Here is a 13,451-nt window from a genome sequence, read left to right as displayed (position 1 = left end):
CTCGTCTCAAAATATTTTCCAATGAGCTCAAGACACTTCTAAAGTCAAGAAAATCCTGCTATCAATTCCTACTAAAAGCAGCAATTTATTACCGATCTGATTTGATACAGTAATAACTGTACTCTGCCAAACAATTCCAGCTTCTTATTTCCTGTATTACCCTGAGACAATTTTTCATATGTATATATTTGCAGCAAAAGTTTAAATCTTAAATTACCATGGTTTTCCTCCACTGTAAGGGTTGATCAGTAATGAAGACTTGGCTTTTCACATTCAGATCATTTCCTTTTTTGTAGTGGAAGAGCTAATTCCTCACTTCCACACAGTGATTTTCTGCATCTGGCCTTCTGTGGGATGGTCTAGGTTTAACAGTAGTGGTAAAGTTGGAGTTTTTAATCATAAAAATCTCATGAACAAAGTAAAAGGGAATAGAGGGGAGTGGCGGCTTTTTCTTAATTTATTATTTCTCTTGGATAAAGTATTGAAAACATTTCAGTGCTCTTAGTCACAGCATGAAATAAAATATACTACATAAAATTCTACTGAATTGTTAATGACTGTATTACATTTCAGATCTAAGGTAATGAAAGTTTAAACACTTAAACACAGTAATGTTTATTAGTTTAATAGGCCCAAAAATAGATAAAAGTGATTTAGAAACACAGGGAAAGCTTCGGCTTCCTATGTGGGATTGGGAAAAATTTTATAGGTGCTTGATAACGAAGGAACTCAGACTCTATTTTCAGGAAGGACTTTAGAATTCGTTCTGTTAATTTTCAGTAAGAGTCTACCATGTGTGGCTCTGAAAATATCCTTTTTGCATCTGTCCCTAAATAGCTGAGTGAAGTAAAAAAATGTGATAACTGGCTTTAAGTTACTCAGTTGCTTTGGATATTTTTGCCATTTTAATTCAGGGACTGACTTAATATGTTAGGCCTCCTCACTTCCATTATTTGACAGTGAAATTTGTGGGTACTCATACACACTCCTTAATTCAGGACTAGATCCTCTCACCCAACTCATGTAAAATAACACTATGGTCTGTAAATAATTCCAGTGGACTCAGCAAATGAACGCAGTATTCACAACAAACACAAGTTTCACAATTAATCTCTAAAAAACTCCACAGTAAATATATTGGGATATGAATTAAAACAACTGAAATATTGTTAGTGTAGGAAACCAATGGAAGACACTTCAAAAGGGAAATTTTTTTTGAGGGTTTTGTTGTCTTGAAAGTGAGAGGTTGTTTTAAATATAGAGACTGACACAAAAGAAAATATAAAATGAGAGAGGGAGGGAAAGAAGGAAGCAAAGCAAGTGGCTGAGAGCTACGATGGAAGGGAGCAGGGGGAAGTGTGAGATTAAACAAGCCAAAAGATGTAGATAAGAGAAGAGCTGCACTGGGCTTTGAAGATGGAGTCTTGAATGTAGTGGCTGCTGATTAATAGTTGCAATTGCAATAAGGATGAAACAAGCATTTGATCACAGTGGAGTATGCGCACATTCCTCCTGCCTTACTTATCTGTGACATATGGTTTGATTTCATATGACCAGCACTGAAAGACAGAGCATTTTAACTCAGATTTATAACTTACAATAAGATTTTTTGAATATCAGTGAAGTAAGAGAATGCTTTGAAGAAAAAATAATGATCCTGAACTGAGCTATAATAGAAAATATGCTCCCATCTTAAGTCAGGCTTAGGTTCACCTCAATCTTTAGTTTCTGTTATAATGGAAAAACCATCTGCCAGCAGTGTGCTGGAAAGCGCAAACTGACATCAAGCTATAATTGTTCCACAAAGTTCTCACCAGTCTAGCCCTGGACTGAGACACTCGGATTCTGCTCCAACATCTTGCCACTGACTTGTTGGGGAATCTTAGTTAAGTCATTTCAGTGCATCATCTGCAAAATTGATATAATGATACTGATTTCTTTCCTATATCTTTGAGTTTTACAGAAGAAAAACCCTTCAGGAGAGACAGAAACTCTTATCCTCCAACTAGGTAAGTGCATCCAACTAGTACTTCTGTGGTGCTATTTACCATAGTTTCTGAGACTCTCACATACTGAATTAAAGCAAAGTATCACTCAACTTTCACCTTACCTAGAAAGCTAATGAAATTCTGCATCTCCTTCAATATATGCAGGTAATCCGGCTTCTCTTTTTCCTCCTGCTTCTCTGCTATTTTATTTTTCTTGGTGTTTGTTCCTGATGTTGATGAAATGCTACATTACAGAAATAGACCATTTTTTTTCTAAGTGCATTTTTGGTCATAACCACTTTCTCCCCAAAGAAGTTCAACCCCTCCTGCTCTCTTCTGAATCATTCTTACTGTTTTATATAATGATTAAGTGCAGAGTGGAATAAAACCAGCAGAAACATGACTTTACAATGCCTTTTCCTTACTCAGTTGTTGCTTTTTCCATGATCCTGGGTCAGGTCCTTGACGTATCTTAAGTCCCCTTTCTACCTCTCCTTTCAGCTTAAAACTGAGCTTTTCCAATTTACACCTGAGCTAATTCTTGTCTGGCCTCAGAAGCATCAGAAGTTTAAATGTAACTCTTGGATGATGCACTTTCACAGGCAAGGCAAGATGGTAGGCAAGTCTGAAATATTCTGCTCAGCACTTTGAACAGTATCACCACAACACTACTACACCCTTTAGAAAGGCCATAGTGCCTTATTCTTCTCTGTTACACTTGCATAATTCAGAAATAATCTTTGGTTTAAAATCAGTAGATTAACTACTGCTGTGAAAGCAGAGTCTAACCTTTTTGTATCCTGCTGGTTTCTCTAGCTCTTAGTTTATTACATTGCCTGTCAGGGCCAGTATCTACTGCTAAGAGTGACATTATTGACTAAATCCAGCTGAAGAAATACTCGCAGCAAGTTCCTGTGGAGTGTAAATCACAAGAAAATAATCCATGATTTGGGAATTAAAGTTATTAAAGAGCAGAGAACAAAGCATTGACCTAGTCCCTCTAGTGTGCAGTGGCTGGTTATTTAGAGTAATTAGCAAGAAGGTGGCTGCAGATATTATAAAGGCAATGTCTAATCTAATTACTTCGGCAGTAGTAGTTGTAATTGTGCACCTGACATAACTCCTTACGCTGAAGCCAACTGAGTAATCACATGGGGTTATTGGACAAAATTAGTTGCTTCTCCATCTCGGAGACAGTCAAAGGCTGCATGCCCTGCTGACTTCTTCAAAAGATTTATTAAATGAATTTTTTCTGTAGTTTGACTGCAGATCTTCAAGGTGCACAGCTCAGTTGTGATTGATCAAAGTAAAGGTGGCAGCAATCTTTTCCTCAAAAAAAACCAAAGCCAGAATGCTAGACTATCACAATGTTGTAGACAGAAGCATAAATAAGGGGAAAAAAAATTCTCAAAACATTGCAGGCAGTCGGTAGTGTGCACTGTGAGCATACATATGGCAACTGTGTCCATTCCAGGAACAAGGTGACTCAGAGCGGAGAACAGGTGTTTCAGCTACTGTTACTGCACTTGCAGGAGTAGCCCAAGACAAAACACCCCCAGCATGAAGAGTGGGATTTTCTTAAATCTGTTTCCAGAGCCGGAAATAGAAAAGTCAGATGCCATTCAAACTCTTTTAAGGAGAAACTTCAGTACAGGAGTATGGTGTAATGATTGGAGTTTTGCATAAATTTGAATGTTCTGTACTTCTGCGTGTGCTTTACTTTTTTTTTTCTTCATTTAAAGTCATCATACTTAAAAATCATCCAACATTAATACTTTAGACGTATTAACATCTAAAGACAATGCCCTATTCAAATCTAATTTCATGATGCCCTTAATAAACAGAAATAAACTAAATTTGATGTCAGTTGAATGCTAACTTTGGATGGGTTGTACTAGTGTCAACGAGAGGGGGAAAAGAAAAAAAGTATGTGACAGATCAGAAGGCAGTACACTTTTTCTGTGGTGTACCTGAAAGCATTTGTATTCCTTTCAGCAATTTAGAGTACTGCTCTATGGACTGGCGTGTCTGTGAGAAAAAGAGTGGGATATGTGTTAATGTAATCATTCTAAATGTGAAGTGTTAATAAAATGCAGATACACAGAAATTGGAGCTTCTATAAACCGACAAAATAGACATTCCAACTATTGAACTGGAAGAGAAAATGCATTAGAAGGCAACTCCAAATAACCTCAGAGATTTCATCCCATAATGAAATCCTGCCTGTTCAGTGCCCAAGGGCTTGTAAAACTCTACTTTGGCCTTGACAACAGAAGAGAAAGTACCATTCTGCATTAATGAGTGCTTTCTGTGGGGCACTTATGCAGACTACTGTATTTATGTTAAAAAATAGCTGTGCTGCCTCAAGAGGTTGAAAAGAATCAGAAAGCACAAGATGAAGAAGAGCAAGATACTGCATGATTTGTTTGAAAGTAATGCTGGCAGTGACAGCACTATTAAGAGGTTAATATACAGAAATGTCTGTCCTGTTTCTGGGTAAAAATGAAAGCATTTATCCAAGTTAAAGTAAAAGCTCTCACATCAGTTCTTAACCAGTTTGCTAATCCAATAGATAATGTAGCAAAACCAATTTAAGTCAATGAGGCTTCTACTGTTGGCACAACAAAACACTTAAAACAATTGCTCTGATTTTAAATACTCAGTCATTAACCTAAGAAAGCACTTCACATTAGGAGGAAAACAGCACCCCTGCATATTTCTCTATGAAGCAGAATAGATAACAAAAAGCTTATTGAAAGTTTCTGAGAATATTTTCATTAAAAAAAAATCTGAAGCAACTCCCTCATGCCCTCTTTATTATAGCAGCTTAAAACACTTGCAATGGTTGAAAGCTTGTTTGATGTTATAATAATACTGCATGCAATATATGTTACAAACATATATAGCTAATTCTTCTTAATGAAAACTGAATAAAAAATTGGCAATGAACATGTCTATTTGACATGTTTGAAATAGGTAACAAATATTTTACAGGCTTTGAAACTAAGTTGTTCAACAATAATTAGCCCTGCAACTAGTCCAGATTTCACCTGACAAGAAGAGGATTTCTGATAGTGTCCTACAGATGCATTAAGGGACAGGGGATGTAAACAAATATTTATATTATGAAACTGACTGTGCATTCTTTATTTCCTGATTGCTTTTAAACAGTTTTTATATTCCTGTAGTAACCATAAAACATTAACCAATAGAGAACAATTATCTTCTGGCTAAGGTAAGAAGATTCCTCATACAGTTTGTGCTCCTTGGGAACTTTCATAAACAAAATATTGCCTTCTATGCCTCCTTTGCATTAGGATGCAGTATTTTATTGAATAGAAAGTTAACTCTACAGTTACATTCCTTAATTTGTTGGCTCAGTTTACTTTATTGCAAATAGATGTGGTTTTGGTTTTGGGTTTTTTTTAAAGTATTTGATGTAAGAAGAAATAAAGGAAATAAGGAAACCCAGTCTTTCAAGACCTGAGAGTCACAAGCTCAAACGTTCATGTTCACAGGATCCACAACAACTTCAGCAGAAAGCCTGGCACTTAAAGAGCCAGTGAGATCAGGCTCTTACCATGTAACTAGTAATGCATAATACAATTATTTATTACAAAAGGTCCCAACTAATATTACAGTTCCTAGCTTACTGGGATTTTAAAGATATGTTTGAGAGATAATACTTATCCCAACAACTTTAAAAACTTAACTGGCAAAGGAGTAGCAAAAATAAACCTGCTGTGTAAGTAAGGAGGAGACACTTTAGCAAGTTGGTCAGATGGAGTTGAATTCAGAGTAGCTTTGGAAATTTAACAGCTGTGAAAGGAATCCAAACTCTGGAAATGTATCCCTTTCTTTAACTCTTGCAATACTTCTATTTCACTTGATACTCAGTTATCTTTCCCTTTTTTTCACTTGAAAAGTATTTCACACTTTGCAAAAAAGAGGAAATTTTCTTTCTCTTTGGCACGAGAACATACTAAGCAAAACTAATATAATCTCGTCACACAGGTATGAAAAACAGTGAGAGTAGAAGTCTCAGTTTACAAACCTTGTACCTTCCCATGAGTATTACATAAAAGGCAAGAAACTCAACCCTGTGATCATTTTATAAGTTAACCAGCACATTCCCACACAAACACACTCTTTCTCCCCACTGCTTCATTTTCTTGCACCACACACTGGTAACCCCATATATGCAATAGAGAGAAAAAAATAGTTTAACGCATTCCTCAAATTCTCCACACTCTGAAACAAACTCTTCTGAAGATCATAATTTTGGCCCAAACATCTTTAATATAGTCACTGGGTAACAAGTTACTAACAAATACATGTTTGCATCAGTTGCTTATTGGGTAAGTTATCTGAACAAGAGCAGCACTGGAAATTACCTTTGCTAGCACAAATATCACAAAACTCCCAATTTTCATGCATTGGGTTACCAGATGGGGTAGGGAGGACATTTTTCTTTACATAGTAATAAATAATTGGCAAGGAACAGGCATAGCTGGCAGTAGCAAAATAATATATAGGCCATTGAGCTATTCCAGTATTACAATTACTACAGTCTTAAGATTAAATAAAGATTGAGTGATGAAATACAGAGTAATCTGTAAAACATCTGGTATAATACTCCATCCAGACTGTTCTTCCTTTATTGCTACATTTCTTTCAGATTTAGATGAACACAAAAGATCTATTTCTGTACATCTTAAACTTACCACGTTTTTATAGATATATTTAAGATTATGCTACCCTCATTTTTCCAGGTTTTGTGTGCAACTTTTGCATATACAAATTCATATGTACATATCTATAAAAGACAGGAGGATTCTATATATTGTTTATAAACAATAGTGCATATAGTATTTTAAAATTGAATCTGTACTTTATAAAGAAGAAACATTTAATATGTCAGCTATGATTATTTTCAGATTGCCTACAATGGTGGTTCTGTGCATGCTTATTGAAGGAACCATCAGGCACTTCTTGGATTTGGAATATTTTGAACTAAGAATGCCTGTCTTTCAATCAAACTGAATGCTGGCTGAACCAATAATGAGAACTTGGGACAGCACAATTATGTCTGGTCCAGGGAAAGCAATAAAAAGAGGATTCTTGAGGAACCAAGATGAAAACTTGATATTCAGGGTTAAGTCTTTTTTGTTTAAAATTTTCACCATTTCTTCCATCCTCTGAAATGACAATTGCATGTCTTCAATGGTAGAAGCATTAATTTTCTTTCTTCCATAGTTTCTTTCACTGTTACCTTTCAGAAGAGGGATCATTGCTTTCTAAAGGATTAGGACCAGGTTATGCAGCAAGAAGAAAGGAGCCCCTATGATTTACAGTGTATTGTGTGCTGGTGAACACATACCAAAGGGAAGTGGGCAAAAATTGTGTTTCTGCAGAGACAGGTTTTTTAAATATCCTGAAAAAAAAATACAGAAGCATAGAGGTTTGGTTTTATTTGCTTTTAAACATATGTAGCTTGGACTACCCATAGAATTCTTTATTCTCCTAGCTAATGTGGTGTCAACAAAAGTGAGTTAGCTTCTGGGTGCTTCTATCTTATATAAGAAAGACAAGTAAGGGAGGTGTTGACTTAAAATAGTCTTGAAACATTATTCATTTTGTCTATTTTAACATGGGCTAGAAAAACACTAATATTCAATCCAGCAAGAAAATTTGCAAAGAATTACCATGGTGATTTCTGATGTTATGTAGGATATATGCTTTACTCCAGTTTATGTTAAAATATATTAATGCTTTGCCTTATAATTTTTATCCAAACTTAGTGGCATTTGGCCCAAATTCATTCCCACTGGACTCGACAATTTCACTGCCATTGATTTCAATAGAAACAACAGCTTGTCTCTTGCTTGGCAAAAAAAGAGTAAGTAGGCTGAAGAGCAGCCTGCATGTCTGCCCATGTTGCTGGTTTGACCTGCTAAAGAAGACATTCTATGGGGATGCATTTTCATTCTAGAGCGACACAGAACTGGTTACTAACATTTCACATATGTTTGAAGATAGTAGCTGTCTCTCTCAATTTATCTGTTGTTTAGTTCATAGTCGGAAATCATCATTCTAATCCCTACTAAATCTTTAAAACCTTGGAAAGTTGGCAGGTCCTAATATAGCTAAAGATCTTAAGTAATTAATTCAAGTAATAACAGGATACTTTTCTTTTTCTACTGAGGTAAAACTAGTACCAATTGCCCCTTTTTTTTTTCAACAATTGTCTTTAAGAACTAGTTGTTATAATGATGTCTTAATTGAAGCATTTAGGAGGGAGAAAATCGAGAAGGATTTTTTTTTGTCAACCTCATCAGAAACATACAAGTACTTTGTGGATAGAGCAGTTAAAAAAAAAAAAGTAATTTCAGCAAAGAAAAGGTAGAAAAATCTGCAAGTCCTGCCACCCAGTCATCAGGTTTAAAAACTTACAACTCTATATCTTTCTGTCTGAATTTGTAAGAATAACTTTGTACATAATCTGTTCTGTGAGGAGTCCATATAGTGCAATGATTCTTCAACAACCTTCAGTAGTAGGAACATTCCCAATAGTTTTAGTCATTTAAGCAATGAAGGTCCTAGCTGAGCCACTTGCTAATTAATTGCACAACTTTATGTGTTCATTGAACTATCAAAATTAAAACAGAGAGCTTTTCTTCCTTGTTTCTTACACCAGTGGAAAAAGGGAGATGTAAACATCAATATAGCAACAACAGTAGCTCCCAAACTACAAGGACGGGGTCTTCATCTCTGCTGAATTCCTCACCTGTGAAATAAAATGAACCATAACAAATATGTATCCTTCGATCTTTGTTTCTAAAGAGATATATTCCTTTCAAGGGAAAGCCTTTTGTAAGCCAGAGATAGTGCTCTGGAGATGAGACAGGTCAACTGGCAGTGATAGCGAGCTAAGAGCCTCCTAGCTATGACTGATAATTCATGTTATGCTTTCAGTCCAATAGCGCCTTTGCCTCCCACTCACATCTTAACCAGCAGATCTGGAGTGTTTCTCTCAGTAATCTGCAATTCTCCTACTCCTGGAATGAGCGCTAAGCAATAGCACCTTAAACATTAAACTCAGTAGTCCTCACTGGGTCAAATAGCAGATCTTTTCCCCTTTAGGAGCTGGGATACATGATGATAAAGGTTATCAGACAGACTTTCTAAACTAATACATAATTAAGTCTTAAAGGTGAAAACAAAGCACTTCAACATGAAAATCTCAAAACAATGAGCAATCTATGAGCATGCCTGTTTTAGTCAAACACTGATCATTGGTGGCACATTGGCAAAACTAACTTTGAACTAACTTGAGACATTCTAGCAGATTTTTATGTATATAATTAAGTTTCCTTGAAAAATTCTCTTTTATTGCCATAACAGTTCATTAGTGAGTGTGAGTATCACTTTCAGTCAAGATCCTTCGGTTCCTCAAACCTTGGGATTCAAGAGTATCAGTCAAAAACAATTTTGTGATCTGAGCTACAGAAAAAATAAACTTTGCTAGTCAATAAATCTTCTTTTCTGTGATGATTCTCAATTATTTTTTATGTGATATCTTGTTTCAGACCATTCTTCATCTGATTTTATAACCCCTTCTCCATTAAATGAACATTTTAATATGGTAAATATCCCAATGCCGATGTTGCATAAGTGCTTCATAAATATTTAAAGAGTTGCCCCACTTGTGACTTAACTTGTTTTAACCAAAAGTACTGTTCACAAGAATTAGCCACCATATTTGTTTACTAACCCAACTGCATGAACTTCAGATGCTGAAATACAAAACATGGCTTACTGCATTCTACTAAGCAAAAACATTCTTTTTAATGGCTATAAATTGGCTAAGCTTTCTTTCATGCAACCAAAACACCCAGCACCATCTTTAAATCTCTTTCCCATTGTTTGTAGCCTGGATTCACAGACTCACTTTTTTTGGATCTGTACTTATCTTTACAATACCAACTTGTACAAGTGGAAGCACGTAGTATGAATGGGTAAGCATTAGGATACTGCTTTTTTTCTTTCTTTCCGCAGCAGCTGTTGCTGGCAGAATAACAATAGGTTAATATAAGCACAAGCACTCAAACAGATCTGTACATCAAAATGTGAAAAAAGAACTGCTGAGATTATTTGCAAAGGGAGGTTGGAGCTATTTGGAAAAGTTAAAATGCTTTTCCATTAGACAAATGCATCTATCAGTAGATCGGAAAGAGGCAAATGCACAGTGGAAACAATAGGCACAAGAGTTAAAATATAATAAAATTCAATACACACAATCAGTTTCAGAAGCAGTAGGTACCTTCCAAAAACATGCATTACTTACAGATTTTAAGCAGGATGAGTAAAGATGACAAGATAAAATTTGTTTCTCTTGGATATGCTGAAGTCCAGCTTGAAGAGAAAATGGTTTCCTCTGACCTAAAAACAAACAGAAAAGAATTGTACATTGTTAGTTTTTTCTCCTGGTTTTGTAGATATTTGTGCCAAAGTACTAGTTACAAGTACTACACCTGCCATATCAAATTATTTTACAGTATTCACCAAGCTAGATAACTTTTCAATCCAGAAATATTCTCATTTCCTCCTGGCTGCAGCATATAAAATTATATTTGACAATCAGTTGTTTCTTTTGAGTGATGCATGTAAAGGAAATGCTCTGAGACATTTTGGAATATTACTCCTTTCACTGAAAAGGTTAAAAGACACTACTTTCTTCATGTGAAGCCTGGAATAAATTATTTTGGTTTCATTCTGTGGACTCAGTGAGGTATTTAGGTGCTTCATTTTTTCAAGCACGCAGGACAAATTATTCTCTGAATAATGGCCCAAGACAGCAAGGAATGTATATCCCTACAACACAGTTTTCCTATGGAACCACAGCCTGTTTCTTTCAAGACATCAACTAAAAAAGGAGATAAGGAAGCTTACTACATTCTTGTGAGAGGCACTAAAACAGTGATACTGTGTAGTCTAAGAGTTTCCAAACCCATTAAGTGGCAAATGTTTTTTAGAATTTTAAAAAGGAAAATACAGCTAGAAAAACATTGCACTGGAGTGAGATTAATAGACATTAATACAAATATCTGACGCCTGAAGCAGTACTTTAGATTAATGCTATCATTAACCCTAAATAATTTTTTCCCTTTAAACTGATTTTTAAAAAACAGTTCTCAACAACCTGTAGCATTAAAATAAAGAACTAGCACTTACAAGCATTGTATATACAACTGTTTCCCAGTTGCCTAGGAATATCTTGCCATCTGCTGGAAACGTGCAGATATGCATGCTTAAATAAACACAAGCTTCAAAGTTACTGTCAGAGACAATAGCACAATGAAATAACGAAGGAGATGTTAAGTTTGGAAACCAACACTCTGGATGCTCATAACGTTTAGTCAAAAAGACAATTCAATACCGAGGTAACATCAGATTACGAGGCTGCAGCAGTTGAAATACCAACATTAGATTCCTTAGCAAATCAGCCTTCTCTGCTGCCACTATAAATCTGTGGCACAATTGGATGCTGAGGTTGAATGTAGTATTACATGTGTGAAGCCAGATGATCACCATGGCCATATCTGTATAAAACAGGAGTAGCTCCACTGTAGATGAGGTGATGGGATAATAACACAAGCTAACACAGAACCTGAGATCCTGACACATTTCACTAAGAACTCTCTGTATATTAAGTATGTCCTTCTTAAGATAACTTACACAAGACTTCAGCAGCTCCTGGTTAGTATTGGCTGCTATTGATCCTGGTTGCTAATAAGCCACACTGACTTTTAAAAAAAACAAAATAGAAAGGCAAATCCACATGGCTATTTCCAGCAGGAGGGAACTCTTCCTTCTTTCTTACAGAACTTAACTACCAATACTGGTAAGGAGATCACTATTATCCCACCTCTTAAAAAAATTGTTTTAGGCCATGTGACACAGATTTGTGATTTGCCAAAGCTCATCATATAAAGAAAGGAATGCAAGAATGGGAAACTCCCATTTTGTTGTGCTGGATATGATAGGACTTACAAAATTGAAATACTTGAAAAAAACTTTTTTTAAGCTTTCTATTTCTCAAACAGCTCAGTTCACTTCATAGTCTGCTCTTCAGAGTAAAAGATCTGATATCAAGAGATAATAATAATTAAAAAAAGAACTAAAATTTTAGATGCAGTAAATATCTCATTTAAACCTGGAATAAAATAAAATTAAATTACTTGTAGGAGCCTGTCAGCTCTTCAAATCTAGATGTAGTGGACAGCTATATTACAATTTTTTTATTAAGCTGAGGATGGTTTAGTAGAAGATAAAAGTGCAATGCCCTGCCATCTGGGGGAAAAAAAAAAAAGGGCAAAAAAAAAAAGCTCAGGAATACACTCAGGATTTACAGCTCTAGGACAGTAGAAGTCAATTGTGTTTCAAAAACAATGTGCCAGAAAAAATGATCATAAAATCTGTTGCATTTTCAAAGCAGTTACAACCTTGTTAGCTAATGCACAGAGCAAAGCTGACATCCTCTCCCAAAAATGCCATCTGCCCAGAAGTGGGAAGCATCTATTAAGAAATTCAAATGTTTAAACAGTCTTGTAATATAAGAAAATACAAACCAACTCATAATAAGACTTCTAAAATAACAGCATTAGTACTAAGTGATCAACTACAAAATATCTCTGCAAGATGTGAGAATATTATTGTTGAGATTTTCTTCAAGCACTGAAAATGTACCTAATCTTTTGTCCTCAGTAAGTTGTGCTAGGAAAAAATAACAATAAACCACACAAAACCTCAAATCACAGTTCTGAAGAACTGCACTACCTTTTATCTCCCAATCCAACAACTCAAGGAGCTGAAGTTGTCTAATTGACGTGACAGGGAGATCAAAGTCTAGCTTGCCCTGAAAGAATTATGTTTGTAGACATATCTTACATAATGTTCTCCATTTTAAGCAGAGGAAATTTGGAACACATGAAGATTTAAGGGCCCATTTTGAAACCATATTGACAGTTCCCACTCAGATAAAACTAACAGTGGATACACGAATAATTCAGATTAAAGACTGATAAATGAAACCATTTGGTGCATTTCCTTGGTGTCAGAGAAAACATCTAGACTGATGGGAATAAGTTTTGACACTTTACTGCTGCTTAAACTAGTGCTAACTGTTACTTGTTTGTATTTTGGAAGATTGTAGAAACACCCAAAAGAAGGCTTAGGGCTACACTGATGCAAAACCACCAACACCCACCAACACCCACAAACCCTCATAAAGATATTGTGAAAGTGCTAAATGGTGTCTAAAAAGAACTTGATGTAGGTGTACACAAGGTAATAGCAGGAGACTAAGGATCGATTTTTTTTTTTTCCATTTTCAAAATACAGATTATGAGTGCTCAACTCCAGGTAGTCAAAAAAAATCTAATAGTTGTGATGACACCTTGG

The sequence above is a fragment of the Gymnogyps californianus genome, chromosome 21, assembly GCF_018139145.2.
Source record: "Gymnogyps californianus isolate 813 chromosome 21, ASM1813914v2, whole genome shotgun sequence".
Lineage (NCBI taxonomy): Eukaryota > Metazoa > Chordata > Aves > Accipitriformes > Cathartidae > Gymnogyps > Gymnogyps californianus.
This window is presented reverse-complemented; position numbering follows the sequence as displayed.